Raw genomic sequence first — 9,266 nt, 5'->3', positions numbered from 1 at the left:
TTATTTTCTCTTCAACTGTAATGTTTGAAATAATCAAAATCAGTGTGTCCCTCCCTGAAATCGATTGGACAGCACAACACCACGGTTTGAGATAATAAGCCAATACCGCGAACGCGCACGAGCCTCCCACGAGTACACATCAGCAGCATGGGACGTTTTCTCGCGCCCCAACAATAGAGTGGTACGTACCATTATTACCGATTTCAATGGGGACGTTTTCTTGTGGATATACGTAATTTCACACTACTTCTCTTAGAAAGAAAACAAATGTCGCATACGGGTAAAAATCAAAGTGGTTTTATGACGCGAAACCTGATGTAAGCTTAACCGGACTAGCTTTATTGCCAATTTCATCAACATTTGTCCAGAGAATCCCTTTGGAAAAAAAGTGGCTGGATTCATCTCTGCCGCCGCCTCTTCCAGCAGGAGTACATTTGATTACGGAGACAGTACAACCATGGATCCGACCCGGGGATTTAAATTTTTGGACACGGTGGCACACTCTGCTGCTCAGTAAGGATGGAGAGAAAATAAGAGGGTTTTTTTCTTCTTACAAACGTATCAGGTAAATAATTTCTTTTTAAATTTTGCACTGCAGTGCATCATTTAACTGCAAAATGGGACTTTAGTAACGTTATGTTATCGCTATTAGCACAGCGGCAACTTACCGTCATAAAACCGAGTCACCGTGTTGTAACATTAGACTTCAACTGGAGCTGCTCGACTACTAACGGTCTTGGTAATTCAAAACTGCCTGGCCATCACTGACTCCCACGTTTACCCGGTGTACAGTTGACAAATGTGGCAATGAGAACAACGTTAGGCTACCAAAGTGGTCAAAATCCCACAAAGTAGCCTACCAGTAGTATTTTTTTTTATTTTTGAATGACTAAAGGAGGAATTGGTAATGGGACCGCTGGGTGATAAATTGCAGCTGCACATCTGCATGAGATCCCGCTGCAGCGTCTTGACATGGTGAGTCTGAAGAATATCACACTAGTGAGAAAAGCAGAGAGCAAATATTTGCAATGCTCCCCAATTAACCCAACGTGCATAAACAAATAAATAAAAAGGGGTAGAGTGTGTTTTATTTGTTAGCGAGTTTGTGTAGTGGGCAGTTTGCTACAGTGTCATGAAGGGAACCACGGGCAGTTAATTTTTTAAGAATGCATTGATTTGCCTCTGCGAGGCAGAGGAGAAGGAGGACAGGGGTTGGGGTCTATTCCAGCCAGCTTCGTTTGCAGTCATGGGGGGATGGTAAGCCTTCAGCCCAGTGAAAATCATGCTCTGTGAAATCCGAAACCTTCTTTGTACTACTTCAAGTGCAACAAGAAAAGTGGGCACGAGGGGCATCATCGTTTTGTGACCGCTGTGCAGTGATCAGCTTTTATATGTAGTGACAGCACGAATATGTGCTTTGATACACAGGAGGCCGGCTAATATGGGCTTTGCACTTCATCAAAGTGAGCATGTTTTTTCTACAGTCTGTCCAGTTGAGACAAACTAAGAGTTGGGTCTTTGGATTGCTGCAGGTAACTATTGCCTGCTGAGTGGCCAGCAGCATATTTCATGGTTTGCCTCTTTTAAAAATGCAATAGTAAAGGTAAGAACAGCCTGTAGTGACAGTGTGGGTTCAGCTCCGTGGTCGATGATGAATGAATCACCTTTAGAAACATCAGCTGCAGAGCTATTGATAAAAATCCATGTATGCCACTGTGGATGCTGCTTCTGACAGTGGATTAGTGTGCATCTGATGTGTTAAAATAACAAATACAGCACGAGGCAAACTAGGGTTTACATGTGACGTGCAGGAAATTAATAATTATTCTTTTTTCCCTCTAATAAATAGTGAGGTTAAAAAAAAGAAAGAAGCTATTTATCCTACAAGGCTAGACATCTTGTCCAAATCAACAAATGCAGAGCTCTCTACACTCACATTGCCTTGGCTGTGATTCAGTGGAATGCATAAATAAGACTTAATTCCTTGATTTGATCAGAAGCTGCATTAATAATTAATGCAGATAGAGAAGATGTTGATGCACAGACTCTTTCCAGATGACCTTAAATATTTACCTGTTATATCAAATTAGCCCACATCAAACACTTTTAATGCTTATGGGAGATATATATATATATATATATATATATATATATATATATATATATATATATATATATATATATATATATATATATATATATTAGTGAGATGTCTGGTACATTTCTTGACACGAGCTTTATTTGTCAGTATCAGAAATATTTAAATATTTCTGCTCAGGGAAAAAAAGACATTTGGCTACAATCAGTGAATACCCACCTAGTTCCACCTGAAAAAGACTTTCTGGGCCGAGAAGATCTGTGATGGTCAACTGTATGTGACCTGAACTGCAGATGAGTAAAATTTACAGTAGTGCAGTGAATGGATATCTTTTGAAAACGTTAAAAAAAATCTGTAGGTTAAGAGCATATGGCAGAAACAAAATGGTCTGAGGGCCATTGCAGCTGTTAAATATATCAGCCTGCAGGAGTGGCCTCCAAACTATCACATGACTGAGAACTATAGCCTAGCTTTCGTAAGCGCTCAGAGGGATCATGCAGGGACCATTTGCCATATTGTTTGGATTCAGAGCTGGCTTGAGGACATAATCCAGAGACTGTCTCCTAACCACCGGTTTGGTTCAGCCTCAGTGGACATGTCCTAAAGGATGTCTGATGTGGTCCAGACAAGAGGCAGTAGTTCAGTTTGAGGCAACTTCTTTTTAAAGCAGGCAACTTTCTGACCTTTATGTTATATGCGTGTCTTTTTTGGTCCTGAAAAACGTCATGCCGAGGTGACAAATACACAGTTGAGGGCTCTGTTCACATTGGCCGCTCTTTGATACATGAATATATACAAAAGTTTCTCAGTTTTGCTACAGGTGTCTCCTCAGAATAGAATTGAGCCTATTGCCATTTTATGTTATGCTGTTTGTGAACTTTTTGCTGTGAGGGATGACATTTCATCAGTTTGCACTTCTTGTGCTTTTTTATTTAAATGTGTTTCATAGGCCCTCATGACTGAACAGCCTCCTGTGGAGGCTTTTGGAAGTCTATTATTTGTTGACAGTGCTCTGATCCTCTGCCAGTCTTTGACTTTCTTATGCTAGCAAAAAATCTCTTTCTCCTCTGCTGTCTTTTTTGTGGTCTTTCTTTTTGGTCTTTCTCCTCAGAGGAGGGGAAGGGTGATAGGGGAACGCAGAATGACAGGGGTCATAAGTAAAGAGTGTGTAGAAAGAGAAAGGAGGGGAATAGATGAGAGTTAAGTGAGTGATGGGTGCCTGGCATGAGGAGGAGAGAGGAGGTGGTGGGAGGAAGGTGGGCTAGGGATTCTGGGAAAGGCAGAGAGAGCAAAAATGAATGCGAGTGTGTGTGCAATGTGTAATGCCAGCTTACGTGCCATTTAGTTGAGCTACAGGCAGCCCTCCTATCTCCCAGCTGTTAGGATCCTCCAGAGGGCCCGGCACACAGGAGCTATTGTTCTTCTTGGCCAGGCCCACAGCTCTATAATACTGCTTCTGTCTGCAGTGTGAACTGGTCTGACAGAGAGACACCAGTGCACGGTTAAGCCTCCCTGACTGGTGCTCCTTGTGTCTTACTACCACTGCCTCCACCACTTCCAAAGAGTTTACACCAACTGCCTTGCTGTATTTCTTTAACCATTTCTTTTTACTTGCTTTTCTTTAGTAGGGGATGCTGTCCCCATTCTCTCCTTTATTAATTTTTTGCTTTGCTTCCATGTCTTAATCCAGTCCTTGGTCAAACTCTAGGGATGGAAGTTGTCATAGTGTGCCTTAACTCAGGACTTACTGTTGTGCCTCATGGCAGATAATGTTTTGCTTTCTTTCAGTGATGCCACCCTGGAACAAAGGTAGAACGCCATTTTCAGAAAAAAAATATACATTACTTCTATTGAGAAGAAAGGCTTAATATCTCCAAAGATATATAAAATCCAGAATTTTGATCACAGAGCACCATAACTTGATCTTTAGTCTTAAAAATCTGCTATACCATCTTTTATAAATCTGGCATAGTAAGTTAACTCTGCCTTTTGTCTTTTATCTTCACACAAGGGAGGAGAGAGTGTTGACAGGCTTTCTTAGAGTTGACAAGGTAACTCTGAAAAAAACTTGCCTGATAGTGCCAGAGGGACAGTCAACTGGACAAAAAGAAAGATATCCCAACTGAGTTTAAGGGTACCCCTTTCCCATCTGTAACGATCTGTTATCCGTCTTTCCGTCATCTAAAGCTGAATGGAACACGAGGCGTTATTCCCTTCAGTTTATTTGCCTTCGTTATATCTACACAGCACGCTGTTGCTGCCACAGCTGCACAGTGTTTAAACACATGCAAGAGTTCTCTCATTCACTACATCACTTGAGGCTCTGACAAGTTTTAGAAAGGATTTGTCTTGAGTTGAGGCTGTATTTCATATCTGTCAGATGCAGCTTGAGGAATAGAAAGTGTATGTACGTGCTGTCTTAGCAGTCTATGGTACAGAGCTGATTTAAAAACAAAACAAAACAAGCAAGTAAATAAATAAATAAAAACATAAGGAAAAAAGGTTGAAGGCTTGAAATTCTGGCTAAAAATATTTTGTCAACTTCCAGCTCATAGAATAACAATCATGAGGTCTTTTCTGGGCTCACATGCTGCAAATTTAATAAAGAATCCCGTTTGGACTTGACATAATAGCCACGCATTTGGGAAACGGAGCACCATGGTGTCCCATGACTGACCTGGCTTATTCTGCCAGCTGAAAGCCAAAATCGCTACACAATGGGGTAAACTGTGGACAGTTGAAGCCACTCCCCTGGTGTCAAGTGTATGTTTGGAAGGTAAATGTAGTCTGATCCCTTTCTCGGCACAATGTAGGCTTCATCTGCTTTAGGAGCAAACTGGATACACTGTTCTCCCTGGGAACTTTAGGCTCAGAGACTAACAGTGTTTGTATTTGTGCGTATATGATGTCCAGAGTTGGGGGGTTTCTAGGCGTTTATATTGGTAAAGCAGTTAAATTGTAAGTTGCCTTTTCTCAATTTAGGTCACCATTTATTTATTTTTGCCTTGTTTGCTACCATTAGTCAGTGCTGCTTTCTCTCTTCAAAATGATCTCCACAGCTGCACTTAGAGCATGTGCATATTTGAATGCATTTGAATATTCAAAGTTAGGCAAAATAGTGTGTCGCACAGAATAAAAATATAATCTCTTCTGTTTTACCCATCTTCCTCATTTTGAATACGTGTGTTCTTTTTCTATCTTGATTTCAGCCATATCTTCAGTCTTCTATTTTGCCCATTTCACTGATTGGTTCTTATTGAGCTGGAATGGCTGATGCCCTGGTCATTGTGATCATGTGCGATGATTGATGGAGGCTGAAAAATGGAAAGCAAAAGCACCTTTATCACAGCCACAGCTTGAATCTCTCTTGTCAAGACTTGGTATGTCTGTGTTCAATTACAGATGCACCGAATTTTCATCAGGATCTTCATAAGCACTCATTTTTCTTCTCTGTTTCTCTCCCCGTGGTAGAGCGGGAAATACGTTACCATCAAGAATAACGAAGAAAATAAGAGATGCAGATGAGATTTTCTCTTGGGCGTATTATGTTTTACACAATTTCTTTAGATCTAGTTCAGGATTATTGTTACCCTGAAGACTGCCATGTTTGTTAGAAGTGCTACTGCTATAAAAGATCTTAATATTATAAAATGTTATTTAAATAGTAGTCTTTAAAAGAGGAAAACAAAGCCATGGCTAATAAAAAAAAATGCAAAAAGGGATGGAGGAAAATGGTGGGAAAAGAGGACACAAATGGAGCAGCAACCTTAGTGTACACCTTCAGTGTGTTTGTCCACTGTTTCACAGCAGGGGTGCCTGTGCACACAGACAACTGCTGCTTTCAATTAGAAGCCAATATTTGGCTGTTCATTTACAGCTCGCAGCAAGGATCCAGCTCTGCTTTGATTTGCATGAGGCCCAAGTACAAGGCTTGTCTGATTTGCACTGGATGGAAGCCCAGCAGAGGCTGTGAGTGTAAGCTGCTCTTCCCTCTCAGATGGGATGATCGGAAGTGGAGGCTCGCCTTTCCTTTTGTCTCTGATGGTTAGCAGCAAATGCCAAATTCAATTAAATCCTCTGCAAGGAACCTCCTATTCAGTAACCACTTCATCTTTTTTCTTTTTTTTTCTTTTTTTAAATACATGCTAATACATCATAAAGCTATTCTGTCAGTCCTCCAGCACAAAAACTGCTCCAGAGCAGGGGTCAGATGGAGTTTAGGCATTTGTTACTGGCTGTAGGATAGGGCGTCAATGTGTTAAGGTTTTGCTTCAGTAGAATCCTATATGCTGTAATTTTCCAGTAAAATTCATTGCTGTGGCCGGAGGAAATATGGAGGTAGTTATTGATTGTGATTATCTACTGTCAGGCCTCTCTAAAGTAGAGTAAAATGTATCTGATATGATGCTGAATCAAAGTCATTCTAAACTGTCAAGCCATGGGAATGGTCTGAGATGCAGCAGTTGCTTACATAACAGTCTTTCATTTATAGACACATGCCCACAGCTTAGAGCGTGTCTAGGCTCACTGTTATGTAAGAAAGAGAAAAATCCTCTGTGTTCATATACGTTAGAGATGATACGTCTTGAGATAACAGTTATGTTTCTAGACTGACATTACCAGCATGGATTATTTATTAGTTGTACATCTAGAGCAATAGGTGGGGGATCAATGTGTGTGTTTTTTGCTTGTGCGAATAGTTGTGTATCACACCTGATATCACGCATATCCTGGTGCATTTTTATTTATTTATTTTTAAACATTTAGTGCTGTTGAGTGGGCCACAAGATGGCCGATGTGTGAATGTGATTCATTGCCTCAGAGGTCAGAGTGTAGCCAGCCAGTGAGCTGTAACTGTGAACTGTCATCCGCTTGACATAGCCACTTACTACTCCGCTGTTTTTATGATGCAGGACACTGATGGCTATGGTCTGCCCATTGCAGAATTAGTTTGAGCTGAGAACACAAAATGCAAATAGGACTGTGGCAAAAAGAATACTGATGACAGTTATTTCAGTCGGTACTTTAAGCTGAAACCTCTAATGTGTTCTAGTTCCACGCCATTAATATAGTGAATGACATAACAGATTGTGGTAGCTCACCACGGCAGGAAATTCTGCTCTTTTCCCGCTGCAGAGAAATGTTAATTTTATTTGCCGTGTTGCAACTGGCTGGTTGACAGTTCCTAACTTTATCAGTACATTATGCATTTCTATTCAAAATTACTTGCTCTGTCAATTGCGTTTCCATTGCATAACAATATCAATAGAATACAGTCAACATGGCAGTCAGGAAATCTGTCATTTACACAGGTATAAAGTAAGTTCTTAGAAGGTACTTGCATATTACACCTGAATCCCAACTCTCTTTTGCTATACCTTTTTATTTAAAAAAACAAACAAACCCAAAACATAATTCTAGCAGACCACACCTCCCCATTACATGAATAAACCTCTTTGAAGACCTTAAAGGCTACCTTTTATCCCTTCCTATATTTTCTGTGATATGTATACTATTAAGATTATTTACATTTATATTTGGATTAAACATGGCCAAAGTTTCAAATAATAAGGCTATAGCTTTCACACGTACTGTCTGTGAGTTAAAATTTCAGGCTAATGTAATCTGAAGCACACAGTCCTGGTTATGAGCACAGGAGTCTCACCCATCATCTGTTCAAACCTTTTGTTTGTGCGGAGCAACCAATCAGAATCAAATTCACTTAAAAGAGAGGAGCCAAAAGAGTTGATAAACTGAGGGAACACCATGCACACCATGGATAAGGTAAATAAGAATTATTTTGAACTGTGAATCATGCAAAGCTGCCCTAAAAGTATCCAGAATAAAATGATGGGACAAGAAATTAGATCAATGGGTTCACTTGAGCAACTTTTTATTTTTTTCCCCCCATAAGTGCACAATGAAAATAAAATGCATTCACTTTATCTTGTCATCTAGGATGTAGATGCAGTGTACACCCCAGATGGCAGGTGTTCAGGCTAGTGCACCAGTTGGATACATAACATACATATATCTGGAAGGAGAATTTCAAATAGTCTGAAAAAATACTCAATAAGTCTGCCTCTGACTATGTGCCACATCTGCATTTTGTCAGATCGAAAACCTGGTTGAAAAGTGGACGATGCTGTTTTTGTTGCCACCTGAAATTTTACTCCCAAATTTAAAGACGTTTGCATGCCTTTATTCCATCCTATTGGTGCAAGGTGTAAATTCAAATTCAGTAGCACAGTGGTCACATTTAAAAACCGTCACAGAAATACATACGGACCACATGAAACATCCGTGATAACCTGGAAAAGTTAGTTCTGTGAACGGTGGCATGTGGACTGCAGTAATAATGGTCCTGTTGTTTTGCAGGCAAGGTTATTCAGCCCTTGTTTAGGCTCTAAAGCAATCCATAATGGCAAGAGCCAAAAAAAAAAAAAAAAGAGGCAATCGCTGGGATGGTGGGTGATCACTTAAGGTGCTCTCTGAGTATTAAATTTGATGAAGATTTTCTGTCATAATCTGCACTCCCTTCTGAGCTGCAGATTATGACATATAGGAGATAGGTATTCACCAAAGAATGTTGTCTGCCTGTGTTTGCTTAATCAGCCTTATAGCTGGTTAAATGCCAGGTCAGTATTTGGATTAGCATGGCGTGAGCTGCCTGGAGGAAAGCCATCCTTCTCTATCTAAAGAGTAAAGAGGCAGCCCACATAGGTCCTTCATGGAGTGTAGGTTAAGGTCAAAGAACCATTTTACTTTAGTGTGTTTGGTTGTATAAATGCTAGCGGCATCTTGAGGCAGAAGTCTAGTTTGCGTAGCCTCAGTAGGACAGATGGGTGCTGACAGACAGACCTGGCCTCGGCACTTGGACTGCTGGAAAGCTTTTTTTCCCCCCTAGTTTGTCTCGCCTTCTTCATTACAAGCTTCCTGTGTGCTTCCTGTCTCACTCACACCTCTCATCCACTCCCTCTCACATATATATTATATTCCTCTCTGTCGTGTCCTATTTTACATAAGCAGAAGCTGCACATTCACTGCTGACTGCTTTCGGTGAAGCTCATGATTGCCAGTTTTGGTCAACATTAAGTCGTAGTTGTACATCAGCCATGTCTGAAGGATTGATCAGATTTAGTGAGTGCAAGGAAAGGTAGCATTATAG

At 40.6% G+C, this 9,266-nt stretch overlaps 1 protein-coding gene across 4 annotated transcripts in view; it reads left to right on the top strand.

The window, feature by feature from the left end:
* The first annotated feature begins 47 nt into the window (after nucleotides 1–47).
* Nucleotides 48–9,266, top strand: part of wasf1 (WASP family member 1) — a 64,998-nt gene continuing 55,779 nt past the window's right edge. For 3 of the 4 annotated variants that reach the window (XM_085132839.1, XM_085132837.1, XM_085132835.1), the window contains exon 1: nucleotides 188–565. The gene's annotated coding sequence lies outside the window, so the exon portion shown is untranslated. The other variant, XM_085132836.1, reaches the window with a different exon arrangement.

The sequence above is a fragment of the Neolamprologus multifasciatus genome, chromosome 15 (genome assembly GCF_963576455.1).
Source record: "Neolamprologus multifasciatus chromosome 15, fNeoMul1.2, whole genome shotgun sequence".
Classification (NCBI taxonomy): domain Eukaryota; kingdom Metazoa; phylum Chordata; class Actinopteri; order Cichliformes; family Cichlidae; genus Neolamprologus; species Neolamprologus multifasciatus.
Note: the sequence above shows the minus strand (reverse complement) of the source record. Positions and strands in the feature narration are given on the sequence as shown.